General features: G+C 40.6%; 1 pseudogene across 1 annotated transcript in view; it reads right to left on the bottom strand.

Annotated features, from left to right (window-relative positions):
- LOC311110137 (interferon-induced very large GTPase 1-like) overlaps nt 1-12,680 on the bottom strand; it is a 37,192-nt pseudogene extending 24,512 nt beyond the window's left edge. Inside the window, exon 1 of the transcript XR_014615259.1 lies at nt 12,616-12,680. The product of XR_014615259.1 is annotated as an interferon-induced very large GTPase 1-like (transcript). The remainder of the gene's footprint in view (nt 1-12,615) is intronic.
- Between the last annotated feature and the right edge of the window lie 3,926 nt (nt 12,681-16,606).

Consider the following 16,606-nt stretch of genomic DNA (forward strand, 5'->3'; position numbering starts at 1 on the left):
AAGTTGGATTAGCCTGTAGTGTGGTTTTCCACTTTAATTTTGAGTGTGACTCCAAATCCAGACCTCCATGGGTTGATACATTTGATTTCCATTGATAATTTTTGTGTGATTTTGTTGTCAGCACATTCAACTATGTAAAGAAAAAAGTATTTAATAAGATTATTTCATTGATTCAGATCTAGGATGTGTTATTTTAGTGTTCCCTTTATTTTTTTGAGCAGTGTATTTATTACGGATCCCAATTAGCGGCTGCCAAGCGGCTCCCCAATTAGCGGCTCCCCAGCTACTCTTCCTGGGGTCCAATCACAATTTACATACAATACATAACACAACACATTATTACACACTACTCTACCATAACATATTTACAATGCAAAATCAATAATAGAGCAAAATAACAATATTAAAATGTGTGTGTGTGTGTCTCTTCACAGTCTGCGCTGTTCCATAAAGTGTAGTTTGATCTGTTTTTTTAAATCTGATTTTACTGCTTGACTGAGTTACATGATGTGGAATTGAGTTCCATGTGGTCATGGCTCTATGTAGTACTGTGTGTTTCCCGTAGCCTATTCTGGACTTGGGGACTGTGAAGAGTCCCCAAGTCTCGTGGGGTATGCATGGGTGTCCGAGCTGTGTGCCAGCATTCCAAACAGACAGCTCGGTACATTCAGCTTGTCTACACCTCTTAAAAAAACAAGCAGTGATGAAGTCAATCTCTCTTCCACTCTAAGCCAGGAGAGAATAACATGCATGTCATTAATGTTAGCTCTCCGTGTACATTTAAGGGCCAGCCGTGCTGCCCTGTTCTGAGCCAACTGCAATTTTCCCAAGTCCCTCTTTGTGGCACCTGACCACACTACTGAACAGTAGTCTAGGTGCAACAAAACTAGGGCCTGTAGGACCTGCCTTGTTGATAGTGTTGTTAAAAAGGCAGAGCAGCGCCTAATTATGGACATACTTCTCCCCATCTTAACTACTGTTGTATCAATATGCTTTGACCATGACAGTTTACAATCCAGGGTTACTCCAAGCTGTTTAGTCTCCTCAACTTGCTCAACTTCCACATGATTCATTGTGTTAGGTAAAGCTGTACCTTTGAGAGACATTCTGGGCTCAGTGACCAATGTGGGAGTGTCACCGTGATACTTTTTTCTTTCTGGTTCTTTAAAATGGCTATCATCACAATTATCATCACACTTAGTACATTTTATGTTAAGTGTGCGTAATTGTGTCATTATAATTTTTCTAATTGTTTCTAATAGGTAAATATCTCAGGAATAGTTTGACGAGTTTTCAGAAAAGTGCAACCATTTTTTCACATTAAATAACAGCTAAATAGTCAGGATGTGCTAACTATGTTGTTTAGTGTCCCCATTTACTGTAATGTTTAATATTTACTACCAACCGAGTCCTAATGGCCACTACAGTGCACATACAATGAAAAATAAATACAAATATTTGTTCACATTTTGCTCTTTATAGGGTAACATGGGGTAAGAGGGATTATTAGAATGTAGGTCGGGTGTCTGATTTCGAAAGCATTGTGGAGATACATAGATAGCCTACATTGTTGTTCACTAGCCATGTAGCTCAACTAATGCATGAGTAAAATATGGAATGGAATAGTGACTGCATCAGTTAACAGTATAATGAAAACATGGACTGGACTAGAGTAATGTTCACTAGTAGACTACACTACAGTAGTTATCAGTATAATGAAACCATGGACTGGACTACAGTAATGTTCACTAGTAGACTACACTATAGTAGTTATCAGTATAATGAAAACATAGACTGGACCAGGGGCGGTGTGTTCATTAGGGCGATATGGGCGACGCACTGCCAAACGGGAAAAGGACGGTTTTTTTTTCTAATCAATTATATCACGGCAACAGTAGTTATCAGTGTTCTAATCTAGACGTCTGATCTGCCACTAAATGTCCAATCAGGCTAAAGTCGTGCTTCAAATGTCCCCGCCCGTTTTGGGGCGATTTCAGTCAGGTTGAAAATCGCCCAGAAGTCTCTCATAGCCTCTAATGTAAAATCAATTTTTTTCAAATATCAGAGCTTTCAATACAATCTCTATGGGTTTCTGAGGGCTTGCACTTACGCGCTTTTGTAATACGTAACATAACCATGAACGTAACTAAGAAAAGAGCGGGTAGCCTCATCAATCAATTCACTACTACTGTCAAAATGGCTAGCCTTCAGTGCAACTCGATTGTCTCTTTGAAAGAAGTTCCTTTTTGTCGGCGAACAAATCAAGATAAATTGGCAACGAAACAATTAGGACCTCCCAGACCAAATTTAATAATTCAACAGGTTTCTACTAATCAGAGTCGTGAACACTGTCTACGAGAATCGAGACGACCTCATAGAATGTTTTGAAGCCATTCGGACGGGTTCATTGGGTTCATTTGACCAGCCCACCGTGAGAGAGGCATCTGGCTACGTGAGGATGCTACATTATGAAGATTTTATTTTTTTCCTGCGGCTTTTTCACAAAATCATGCCCCACGTCGACATTCTGTACCAGAAGCTACAGAAGAAGGACATCGATGCTGTCTTTATCAAACGTGCCCTCGACAGCTTCACAAGCAGTGTGCAGGCCATAAGGTAAGATTAAACAATATCATTCGATCTTTCTCAAAGCAGAGCTTTATTTGAAAATGTATGCATGAAAGGAGACTGCATTTGTGTTTGAAATTACATTATTCTCATTATATATGGCCAGTGGTGTAATCTAGCTTATTTTATATACTATGTGTACTGTACAGTGGTGCTCATAAGTGTATGAACACATTCTAAAGTTGACTAAAAAGAGGAATACAAAAATAAAAAAATCATCTTTTGGAAATTGATCTTAATGACTTAATTAAAAAAGTTGGAAAATCCAACCTTTAAGGACACCAATTTTCTTTTATTTTTTATTCCTCTTTTTAGTCAACTTTAGCATGGGATCATAAGCTTATGAGCACCACTGTATACTGTGCTGAACATCCAGGCTATGTGAGACACAAAGGCTAACTTAAACACTAAAGACTTTATGCATCCCTGCCCATTTTAAGTGGAACTGAAGTATTTGTACTATACATGGATACATTGCATATACCTGTGCATCACATAGACAACAATACTGTACAAAGCCAACAAACACATTGGTCTGTTTTCCTTCAGGGACTCCTCTCAACAGCAGCTGCAAGAAGCAACAGGAGCCAAAAGACCCAGAACAGCTTTGAGAGAAGAGGAGAAGCAGAGGCTGTCTGAAGAGGTCTGCAACACCATCCTGGATCACACCAAAGAAAGGTTCTCTTTCTCTGGCCACCTTGTGAGTGCTACCTTACTGCAAGCAGACATGTTTGAAAGGTACTGCCATTCATTTCCTGATGAGGCTCTGAATGCCACTGTGAATGCATACCCCATGCTGAGCAAGGCAAAGCTCAAGACAGAACTATCTCTGATCTATGAGAATCCTGAATTCAAGGGATGCTGTGGTGCACTGGCACTGTACCAGGTTCTCATGAGCTACAACCTCCAGGAGACGTTCTCTGAGACTGTGACTCTGTTGAACATCCTCATAACTACTCCCATGACAACAGCTGAAGCTGAGAGATGTTTCTCAACTTTGACACGAGTTAAGACATTCCTGCGAAATTCAATGGGCCAGGAACGTCTGAATGCACTGGCCATGCTTTCCATGGAGAGGGAACTAGTCCTCAGCATGCCTGATTTCAATGAGAAAGTCATTGAACGCTTTGCTGTATTGAAACAGAGAAGAGAACAGTTTCAGTACAAGTAATGTAGCCTCTCTCTCTCTTTGTCCCTCCCTGTCTGTCTCTTTAACACACACACGCCCAAATCAGTTCACAGTTGATGTTGTTTAAAATAGTTATTTTTCATTTTTTTTAAAGTAAAAAAATAAATAATCTGTTCATGTTCATTTTTACAAATCTATACAATTGGCCAGAATATGGTTGTTCATATTTACAAATCTATACAATTGGCCAGAATATGGTTGTTCATTTTTACAAAGCCATACAGATAGCTGTGTTTACCTTTTCTAGAAATTACTTTCAAATTCTGTTTTCAGGCAAAATGTCTATCACTGTTCATTTTCACAAATCTATACAAGAGGGCAGAATATGGAAGTCTATAAAAATGTCTTATTACCAATAACTTGCATCAATGTTTTCAGTAGCCTCTATCAAAAGCTCCTGCTTGCTTGTTGTGAATTATGCTCAGGTGCACATATTTCCAATTCAACCATGAGGCAAAAAATGTGGTAAAAGCTCTTGTTGATCCTGCAATCTGAACAAATACCAAGATGCTGTATTTTCAGCTGATATTTCATTTGTTTATGGAAATGCATATTGTTTATGCAGTGTTGAGGAATGTGAAAGAACACCCTTGATTATTTTTACTGTGATAACTTATTTTGATTTTGTAAGCCAACACTTTTGAGATCAGTCAATAAATGCTTCTGGTATTGATTTATATGCTGCCCCTGTCTTCATGTTGTTGCTGGACATATCTTTTAAAAAATGTGTGTAGGTCACCTAAATCATCAGAAAAATTGCCCCCCCTGAGAATTTTTTCAGGAGCCGCCACTGGACTGGACTACAGTAATGTTCACTAGTAGGCTACACTACAGTAGTTATCAGTATAATGAAACCATGGACTGGACTGCAGTAATGTTCACTAGTAGACTACACTACAGTAGTTATCAGTATAATGAAACCATGGACTGGACTAACAGTAATGTTCACTAGTAGACTACACTACAGTAGTTATCAGTATAATGAAACCATGGACTGGACTTACAGTTATGTTCACTAGTAGACTACACTACAGTAGTTATCAGTATAATGAAAACATGGACTGGACTACAGTAATGTTCACTAGTAGACTACACTACAGTAGTTATCAGTATAATGAAACCATGGACTGGACTACAGTAATGTTCACTAGTAGACTACACTACAGTAGTTATCAGTATAATGAAACCATGGACTGGACTACAGTAATGTTCACTAGTAGGCTACACTACAGTAGTTATCAGAATAATGAAAACATGGACTGGACTACAGTAATGTTCACTAGTAGACTACACTACAGTACACACATAAATAAGTGTCTTAACAAATCGTGGTATCTGTCCAGCACTGCCTCGATACTCTCAGAATATAATGCTGATGGCTGCTGTATTAGGCTAGTGTGATAAATCAGTTGATTTAGGATAGACTACTTGTAAAGGTGCACCATCATCATGTGATTTAGTTGATCATTTTCTTGTCAGTAATTTCTAATGAAATTCTAGTCACCAATCTTAGAGTTGAGTTTGTTTCACACAGTCTATAGACTGTAGTATACACCACTCCACCATTTTGAGACCATATTTATCTGACGGAGAACAGAGATTCATTAACCTCACAAGTAGCTAGTAACACCTGACCCATTTAAATCGAGAGAAAGATGCCGTTCCAGATTGTATTTTTCTGCAGTTGCACTATGAACATTAGATCTCACAACCAATGTTCCCTCTAATTATTTCGGCACTGAGCAATTTTCAGGTCTGCTGAGCGCAAACTTGAACGTTGTGAAAATTCTGTGTAACTTCCGGTGTGCGTTTACTGTGAACACTGAGGCTGTACCCGCTTTAAGTTACAGTTTTAACAGTTGCCAAGTAGGCTACTGTGGCTATTTGATCATCATGTAGGCCTACCAGAGTGGCCTACCATCAAAAACAATGGAGAAAATACATCCCATAACATTTTAACATGGATATAGCTGTTCTATCATTCAGCCTACATTCCATGAGACTTTTGCAAAAAAAAAAATACATATAGGGCTTGACATTAACCTGTTTATCCACTTGTCATTGTGACTGAAAATGTTGTTGTTGTTTGATGCAAGAAACCAATTTATAAAATAAAATGCATTATTATTCTCATACCATTATAACAGAAAATCAGACAAATTATGCTACACTCTGCCTAGGGGTTGGGTTAAATGTGGAAGACACATTTCAGTTGAATGCATTCAGTTGTACAACTGACTAGGTATCCACACACCGCTTCCAAGTATTCTACTCGCTAATGTTCAATATTTAGTTAACAAAGCCAACGAACTACGGGCAAGGATTTCTTTCCAGAGAGACATCAAGGACTGTAACATACTCTGTTTCACGGAAACATGGCTCTCTTGGGATATTCTGTCGAAATCGGTCCAGCCAGATGGGTTCTCAGTTCATTGCGCAGACAGGAATAAATATCTCTCCGGGAAGCAGAAGGGCAGAGGTGTGTGTTTCATGATTAACAACTCATGGTGTAATTGTAGGAACATAGAGGAACTCAAGTCCTTCTGTTCAACCGACCTAGAATTTCTCACAATCAAATGCCGACCCTATTATCTCCCAAGAGAATTCTCTTCGGTTATAGTCACGGCCGTGTATATCCCCCCTCTAGCCGATACCACGACAGCCCTCAAAGAACTTCACTGGACCTTATGCAAACTGGAAACCACATATCCTGAGGCTGCATTTATTGTAGCCGGGGATTTTAACAAAGCAAATTTGAGGACTAGGCTGCCGAAGTTCTATCAACATATCGACTGGGCTGCTAAAATCCTCGACCATTGCTATTCAAACTTCCGAGATGGTTATAAGGCCCTGCCCCGCCCTCCTTTCGGCAAATCTGACCACGACTCCATTTTGCTTCTCCCTTCCTATAGGCAGAAACTCAAACAGGAAGTACCCTGGCTAAGGACTATTCAATGCTGGTCTGACCAATCGGAATCCACGCTTCAAGATTGTTTTGATCACGCGGACTGGGATATGTTCCGGGTAGCTTCCGAAAATAATTTAGACATATACACTGAAACGGTGACGGAGTTTATCAGGAAGTGTATAGGTGATGTTGTGCCCACTGTGACTATTAAAACGTACCCTAACCAGGAACCTTGGATAGACGGCAGTATTCGCGCAAATCTGAAAGCGCGAACCACCGCATTCAACCATGGCAAGGTGACTGGGAATATGGCAGAATACAAACAGTGTAGCTACTCACTCCCAAGGCAATTAAACTGGAAAACCATCAGTATAGAGACAAAGTGGAGTCGCAATTCAACGGCTCAGACACAAGACGTATGTGGCAGGGTCTACAGACAATCACGGACTACAAAAAGAAAACCAGCCACGTCGCCGACATCTCACTTCCAGACAAGCTAAACACCTTCTTCGCCCGCTTTGAGGATAACACAGTGCCACTGACGAGGCCCACTACCAAGGACTGTGGCCTCTCCTTCTCCATGGCCGACGTGATTAAGACATTTAAGCATGTTAACCCCCGCAAGTCTGCCGGCCCAGACGGCATCCCTAGCCGCGTCCTCAGAGCATGCGCAGACCAGCTGGCTGGTGTGTTCATGGACATATTCAATCTCTCCCTTTCCCAGTCTGCTGTTCCCACATGCTTCAAGATGGCCACCATTGTTCCTGTACCCGAGAAAGCAAAGAAAACTGAACTAAATGACTATCGCCCTGTAGCACTCACCTCTGTCATCATGAAGTGCTTTGAGAGACTAGTCAAGGATCATATCACCTCTACCTTACCTGTCACCCTAGACCCACTTTAATTTGCTTACCGCCCCAATAGATCCACAGACGATGCAATTGCCATCACACTGCACACTGTCCTATTCCATCTGGACAAGAGGAATACCTATGTAAGAATGCTGTTCATTGACTATAGCTCAGCATTCAACACCATAGTACCCTCCAAGCTCATCATTAAGCTCGAGGCCCTGGGTCTGAACCCCGCCCTGTGCAACTGGGTCCTGGACTTCCTGACAGGCCGCACCCAGGTGGTGAAGGTAGGAAACAACATCTCCACTTCGCTGATCCTCAACACTGGGGCCCCACAAGGGTGCGTGCTCAGCCCCCTCCTGTACTCCCTGTTCACCCATGACTGCGTGGCCAAGCAGGCCTCCAACTCAATCATCAAGTTTGCAGACGACACAACAGTAGTAGGCTTGATTACCAACAATGACGAGACCGCCTACAGGGAGGAGGTGAGGGCTCTGGGAGTGTGGTGCCAGGAAAATAACCTCTCACTCAACATCAACAAAACAAAGGAGATGATTGTGGACTTCAGGAAACAGCAGAGGGTGCACCCCCCAATCCACATCGAGGGAACCGCAGTGGAGAAGGTGGAAAGCTTCAAGTTCCTTGGCGTACACATCACCGACAAACTGAAATGGTCCACCCACGCAGACAGTGTGTAGAAGAAGGCGCAACAGAGCCTCTTCAAACTCAGGAGGCTGAAGAAATTTGGCTAATCACCTAAAACCCTCACAAACTTTTACAAATGCACAATTGAGAGCATTCTGTCAGGCTGCATCACTGCCTGGTACGGCAACTGCACCGCCCACAACCACAGGGCTCTCCAGAGGGTGGTGCGGTCTGCCGAACGCATTACCGGGGGCAAACTACCCGCCCTCCAAGACACATACAGCAACCGATGTCACAGGAAGGCCAAAAAGATCATCAACCACCCGAGCCACTGCCTGTTCACCCCGCTATCATCCAGAAGGCGAGGTCAGTACAGGTGCATCAAAGCTGGGACCGAGAGAATGAAAAACAGCTTCTATCTCAAGGCCATCAGACTGTTAAATAGCCATCACTAGCACATTAGAGGCTGCTGCTGCCTATTGAAATCAATGGCCACTTTAAGAAATGGAACACTAGTCACTTTAATAATGTTTACATATCTTGCACTACTCATCTCATATGTATTTACTGCATTCTATTCTATAATATTCTTCTGTATCTTAGTCCATGCCGCTCTGTCATTGCTTGTCCATATATGTATATATTCTTAAATCCCATTCCTTACTTTTTTGTGTGTATTGGGTATATGTTGTTGTGTTAGATATTCCTGCACAAGCATTGCTACACCCGCTATAACATCTGCTAAACACGTGTATGTAACAAATAAAATTTTATTTGATATGAGTTGATCCCTTTTTCCCTTTCCCTATTGGCTACTTCTCAAAATACAACACTGCCCCTTTAAGACAAAAAAAATATCTTTTCCTTGACTTGCCTTTCAAAGATGTCTAGACATTTACACATTTTGTGCTCCTGTAGGAAGCAATCACTCCCCTATTGCTGACTACAAATTATCTATAACTTGGCTAATAACTAACTAACTAGCAAAGGATATGAACAAAATGTGCACAAGTGGCTACATGCAGCTCTGGCTTTGATCTCAAAACAAGCGCCTCTACTCACGACCACTCATGCTGTAAACCAGGGGTGTCAAACTCATTTTAGCTCAGGGGCCACATGGAGGAAAATCTATTCCCAAGTGGGCCGGACCGGTAAAATCATGGTATATATAACTTAAAAACAACAACTTCAGATTGTTTTCTTTGTTTTAATACTATCAACATAAAACATAAAACTGGAGCCTGAGGACAGTGTGTCCAAAATAGTACAAGCACAACATCACTATTAATCATAAAACACCTCAAGTTTATTTGAAAATTCTAAAGAAAAAGAACACACAAACACACAATGCCTCAGTGATTCACAGAACTGTTTCACAGATCACAGAACTATATCAGGGTGTCATTTCTCAGGCAGAAATGTAGATGAAAATAATGAAATCCTGTTCCCCAAACAAGTGCAAGAACCACAGTCAAGAATAGGTTAAATATACAAATAAAATCAATTAAAAACAATAGCACATCAACATAAAAACATAAAGCTGGAGCCTGAGGACAGTGTGTCCAAAAGCACAACATCACTATTAATCATAAAACACCTCAAGTTATTTGAAATTCTGAGGACAAACAACACACAAACACACAATGCCTCAGTGATTCACAGAAGTATATCACAGATCACAGAACTATATCAGGGTGTCTCATGCAGCACTTTAAGTGGGGTTGCATAGTTTATTTGACTCCTGATACCTGGCATCTTTTAGCTTTCACCAGCGCATCAATATCAGGCGTCACATCCTGAGTGGCAGCCAACTTCAGGATGAGATTCAAGTGCTTGTGCGTGAGCCTTGAGCGCAGCTTTGTTTTATTTATGCTCATTACAGAGAACTTGCTCACAAAGATATGTGGTTCCAAACATGCACAACAGTTTTGCAGCGAGGGCTGTCAAGTTGGGGTAACCTGGCAAGAGATTCTGATCAAATGTGTCCAAGCCAGCTGCGGCAAATTTGCCCTTGAAATCCGAGTCACACTGCAAGTCTATTATTTCAAGTTGGATACTGACGGGCAGATCAGAGGGATTCACGGTGAATGGCGAACAAAAAACTTTGAAGTCTTTCTCCAGTTCACCAAAAATCTGAAAGCGTAGCTCAAACTCCCTTAACAGTCCCGTTATTTTATCTTTGAAATGCTTCATGTCTGCCACATGTTGGGTCGCGCACACATTTTTCAGACAGGGGAAGTGAGCTGCATCACCACCGGCGAGTTGCGTCTCCCACAATGACAGCTTCAACTTGAAAGAACGTATGCTGTCATAATACTGCGTGGCAACTTTGTTGCGCCCTTGCAGTTGTTTGTTCAAGTTATTCAGGTGCTCTGTAACATCCACCATAAATGCAAGGTCCTGCATCCATTCTGCGGAATGAAATTCTAACACTGGTTTGCCCTTTTCTTCCATGAACTGTTCAATTTCTTCTCGTAAATCAAAGAAACGCCTCAGCACAGCCGTAAGCCGTAATAAATATCGCGGGCAAAACAAAGTAGCTCATCCAGACTGGCTGCACTTGCTTGACCTATTTGCTCTGCCCCGGTATAAACAGTTTGCTTGCTTAACACAATTGATATTGCGCCATCCAGTGGACACAATTGGAACAGCAGTTTCATTTATTGAAAAATTGCAGCTCATTTTTATACTTTACAAAATCATCTCGCGGGCCGGATTAAACCCGTTTGCGGGCCTGATCGTTTGACGTTTGATACCCCTGCTGTAAACAGCCCAGTTCAAAGTAAACAGTCCCCTTGAGCAAGGCACTTAACCCTAATTGCTCCTGTAAGTCGCTCTGGATAAGAGCGTCTGCTAAATGACTAAAATGTAAAATGTAAATGCAGTTCAAAGTAAATGGCACAGATTCATATATGGCAATGGTCTATTTGCATATATGCCTACTGTAGTTCTGATTGGTTATGCTGCACCAGTCTGTGTAGCGTACGCGCTGACATGCGTGTCAATGCAATAGAATCCTACTCAGATGCGTTCTGCCTACAACAACATCTATTTTATTTTTTATTTAACTATGCAAGTCAGTTATGAAGAAATGTTTATTTACAATGACGCCTACCAAAAGGCAAAAGGCCTCCTGTGGGGATGGGGGCTGGGATTTAAAACAAAAAATATAGGACAAAACACACATCATGACAATAGACACACCACAACACTACATAAAGAGAGACCTAAGACAACAACACAGCATGGTAGCAGCACAAAACATGGTACAAAAATTATTGGACACAGACAACAGCACAAAGGCAAGAAGGTAGAGACAACAATACATTACATGAAGCAGCCACAACTGTCAGTAAGAGTGTCCATGATTGAGTCTTTGAATGAAAAGATGGAGATAAAACTGTCCAGTTTGAGTGTTCTTTGCAGCTCGTTCCAGTCGCTAGCTGCAGCGATCTGAAAAGAGAAGCGACCCGGGGATGTGTGTGCTTTGGGGACCTTTAACAGAATGTGACTGGCAGAACAGGTGTTGTATGTGGAGGATGAGGGCTGCAGTAGGTATCTCAGATAGGGGGGAGTGAGGCCTAAGAGGGTTTAATAAATAAGCATCAACCAGTGGGTCTTGCGACGGGTACACAGAGACCAGTTTACAGAGGAGTATAGAGTGCAGTGGTGTGTCCTATAAGGAGCATTGGTGGCATAGTTCATTCTATGTCTTGCATAGTTCATTTTGTTGTATTGAAAGTGGCTAACATTGCGTTGATTCGATCACAATTGCCACAGTAAAGGGAAACGTTGATAGTGTTAATTAAGAGGGAAAACTCTAGAAAGTTGAGTGTAGTTCAATCTCGTGCTTCTCTCGGTGAACTGATACGTATTTCTTTGGCGCGGCAGTCTCGGGGCTACTGCGCGCCGGAGTGAACATTGGTCACAACGCCTGGATATGAGTTTACCATCTCATGAGACACATTCATGTGACATACCAATCTTCTAAGACTAGCAGCGCAACTGCAAAAAATATGACCTGGAACGCCGCCAGCTAGTTTACTTGTACCGCGTCTCAAACGGGGTAAAATAGCAGTTGCCAATGCCAAGTACTTATTTAATCGTATACATTTGAACACGTCTCATGTATGGTAAGTACAAATAACAGGCTTAGGTTTGATGTTGTGTAAAATCAATTTCGTATACTTTCTTGTGTGCAATCCGCCCCGCCATTATACAAGATACTGTATGTTCCAAGGGCCATTTGATTGTTACGTGTTCAGTCCTACCTGAGGAATTGCAACGACGTTATGAGTTCTAAAGTTTCGCCTAGTTTGGATAACAATTATCCTATCTGCCAATCATAAAAATATCGTCACTTGACACTTTTATAAAACATGTTGACTTACCACTTTCCTGCTGCATTTCGAGTAGCCTAGCATGACGCATAGACATTGATAGAGCAATAATAAAATGGTGGAAATGAAATTTTACTTTCAATTTCGTCTGTGACTGCGTCAGTCAGGAAATAGGTTCAGGCTGGCCAGCATCAATTATATTCATGATGTTATAGACCTTATTATACAATACAGAACAAACGACTTACAGTTAAAATACAAAACAACCATGGATCAGACTACATCATAGCCTACACATTCCTATATGCTTTTTGCAATCACTCCTTTGTTCCTCCAGGTGGCAGCAGAGGACTTTGTTGCGCTGATGGGTCCTAAGCAATGATCTATATAAACCCTGGATTGCATATGCCATGTTTTTGCCAATGAGATGCTTTGAAGCCACCGGACGGCCATATTGACAAGTCCTCCATAGGAATGAATGGATTCTACATTATTTCAATTAAATGTTTCAAGGACAAAATGTAATGTATTTAAGTATTTGTGTTGTAGTGGGGATAGTAACATTAGTATTTTCTATAAAATTATACTTTAAGGAAAATGTTTTCATATTTATTTTTATCTCACATATCATTTAAAAGTATGCATGAAGGTGTATGTAATAGAACAAACGTGGCAAAAACAAATGTAGACATTAATAAATGCATTTCTCTAGCTTCCAAAATATTTTTTACACTGTTATATTTACACTACTGGTCAAAAGTTTTAGAACACCTACTCATTCAAGGGTTTTTCTTTATTTTTACTATTTTCTACATTGTAGAATAATAGTGAAGACATCAAAGCTATGAAATAACACATATGGAATCATGTAGTAACCAAAAAAAAGTGTTAAACAAATAAACATTTTATTTTTGAGATTCTTCAAAATAGCCACCATTTGCCTTGATGACAGCTTTGCACACTCTTGGCATTCTCTCAACCAGCTTCACCTGGAATGCTTTTCCAACAGTCTTGAAGGAGTACCCACATATGCTGAGCACTTGTTGGCTGCTTTTCCTTCAATCTGCGGTCCGACTCATCCCAAACCATCTATATTATACCCCCTGTATATAGCCTCGCTGTTGTTATTTTTACTGCTGCTCTTTAATTATTTGTTACTTTTATTTCGTATTATTTTATATTTTCTGTGATTTTTTGTTTGTTATTCTTTCTTAAAACTGCATTGTTGATTAAGGGCTTGTAAGTAAGCATTTCACTCTAAAGTTTACACCTGTTGTATTCGGCGCATGTGACAATCTTTTTTTTATTTCATTTGATTTTGATTAGTTTTTCAACAGGACAATGACCCAACACACCTCCAGGCTGTGTAATGGCTATTTTACCAAGAAGGAGAGTGATGGAGTGCTGCATCAGAGGACCTGGCCTCCACAATCCCCCGACCTCAACCACATTGAGATGGTTTGGGATGAGTCGGACCGCAGAGTGAAGGAAAAGCAGCCAACAAGTGCTCAGCATATGTGGGAACTCCTTCAAGACTGTTGGAAAAGCATTCCAGGTGAAGCTGGTTGAAAGAATGCTAAGAGTGTGCAAAGCTGTCATCAAGGCAAAGGGTGGCTATTTGAAGAACCTCAAATATAAAATATATTTTGTTTAACACATTTTATGGTTACTACATGATTCCATATGTGTTATTTCATGGTTTTGATGTCTTCACTATTATTCTACAATGTAGAAAATAGTAAATATAAAGAAAAACCCTTGAATGAGTAGGTGTTCTAAAACTTTTGACCGGTAGTGTACATCAATACTATAAACAAAACATACTATAATTCACTATGGCTGGCTGTGTTTGAGTTAAAGCAGGGCCAGTGCATAGTGTTGCCAGCAAAGCAAGTGAAAACCAATGCAAAAGTAGGATGAGTACTTGTGTTGTAAAGAGCAGAAAATATTGGATGCAAGAGGGGCACAGATAAGGGGCATGGCAGGCCAGTGGTGCAGGAGGCTAACACATACTGTAGCAAGAGACCTGAAGTTTTAACGTAGTTCTAGTACTGGAAAAACATTTTGTTACAACGCTTTGTGTAACAGGAAGGGGCGTGTAGAATCCCTCCATCATGGACTCTCTGTTGTGCAAGGGGAACTTCGCATGTGTAGAGACATCGTAGTCTTCGCAGTAAAGCTGTTTTGGCAGACAGTCTCTACATCGCAGAACAGCCCTTTTCACATTGCATGACTGACAGATCGTCTGAGAAGCATGCTCTGCAGCCAGTAGAGAATCTACGAACTCAGGCCTGGACTCCCTCCACCTATCCTGTGAGAGTTCCTTCCTCACACTTCAACTGTGTGATGCACCAGGCACAGCAGGATTCTAAGTCAGCTAGGAGGATGTTAATTTCTCGATGAAGTATTGCTTTTTTGAAAACACAATCAAAACAGGGAAAGGATTAAATTAGGAATATTATATCATTCATCTATCAATGGCACATAGGGCTGTAAGTAGGTGACAGCAAATATATCTCTGTACAATCTATGTTGTGACAAGCAAAACATCTCAGCTTTGATTCTACAGTAAATTAAATTACAGGGCAGACTAAAACATTGAGTATTAAGTCTAAAATTGAATACCACACAATATAACTTCATCCCATCGTCGAATAGAAAATTGGAATGTTCTTAAAACAACAAAAACACACTGAGTGTACAAAACATTCTCTTTCCCTGACAGACTGACCTATGAAAGCCATGATCCCTTATTGATGTCACTTGTTCAATCAACTTCAAAATCAGTGTAGATAGGGGAGGACAGGTTAAAGAAGGATGTTTAAGCCTTGAGACAATTGAGACATGGATTGTGTATGTGTATGTGTGCCATTCAGAGAGTGAATGGGCAAGACAAAACATTTCATTGCCTTTGAACAGGGTATGGTAGTAGGTGTCAGGCACACCGGTTTGTGTCAAGAACTGCAACACTGATGGGTTTTTCATGATCAACAGTTTCCCGTGTGTATCAAGAATGGTCCACCACGCAAAGGACATCCAGCCAACTTGACACAACTGTGGGAAGCATTTGAGTCAACATGGGCAAGCATCCCTGTGGAACGCTTTCAACAATTTGTAGAGTCCATGCCCTGACAAATTGAGGCTGTTCTGAGGGCAAAAAGGAGTGCAACCCAATATTAGGAATGTTTTGTACAAAAGGAAAGACACTGTGTAAACATTCCAATAGTGGATTTGAATGAATTCCAGTAAGACTAATTCCATAAGGTGGAATGGCAGATCGCTTCATATTAAAGGAAATGGGTAGGAAAAAGCTCTGCCGGCATTTTGTTATTACACTCCTCTACAGAAGTATTTGGACAGTGATGCTAAAATGTTGAATTAGTGTCGACAAGGAACCTGCAAGTAAGCATTTTGTTGGACGGTGTTACCATGCGTATCCTGTACATACGACTAATAAAACTGCAACTAGCCCCACCATTTGACGATATCATAAGTTTAGACACATTTCATGTCTGGATTAAGGTTGTCAAAAGTTTAGTATTTGGGCCCATATTCCTAGAACACAATGACTACATCAAGCTTGTGAATCTACAAACTTGTTGAATACATTTACAGCTTGTTTTGGTTGTGTTTCAGATTATATTGTGCCCAATAGGAACTGAATGGTGAATAATTTGTGTCATTTTGCAGTCACTTTTATTGTAAGTAAGAATAGAAGATGTTTGTGAACACTTACATTAATGTCGATGTTCCTATGACTATGGAAAATCATTAATGAATCGTGAATGCTGAGTGAGAAAGTTAGAGGAACAAAAATCCTACCCCCCAAAACATCTTATTTACTCAATTAGAAAGAACAATCACGCTGCAGTTCCTATTGTGCTAAACATAATCTGAAACAACCAAAACAAGCTATAAATGCATCCAACAAGTTTGTAGAGTCACAAGCTTGATGTAGTCATTGTGTGCAAGGAATATGGGACCAAATACTAAACTTTTGACAACAGCAACACACTAAGTGATATGTATCCAAATACTTATG

Source organism: Coregonus lavaretus (assembly GCF_964263955.1).
Source record: "Coregonus lavaretus genome assembly, contig: SUPER_35_unloc_2, whole genome shotgun sequence".
Classification (NCBI taxonomy): domain Eukaryota; kingdom Metazoa; phylum Chordata; class Actinopteri; order Salmoniformes; family Salmonidae; genus Coregonus; species Coregonus lavaretus.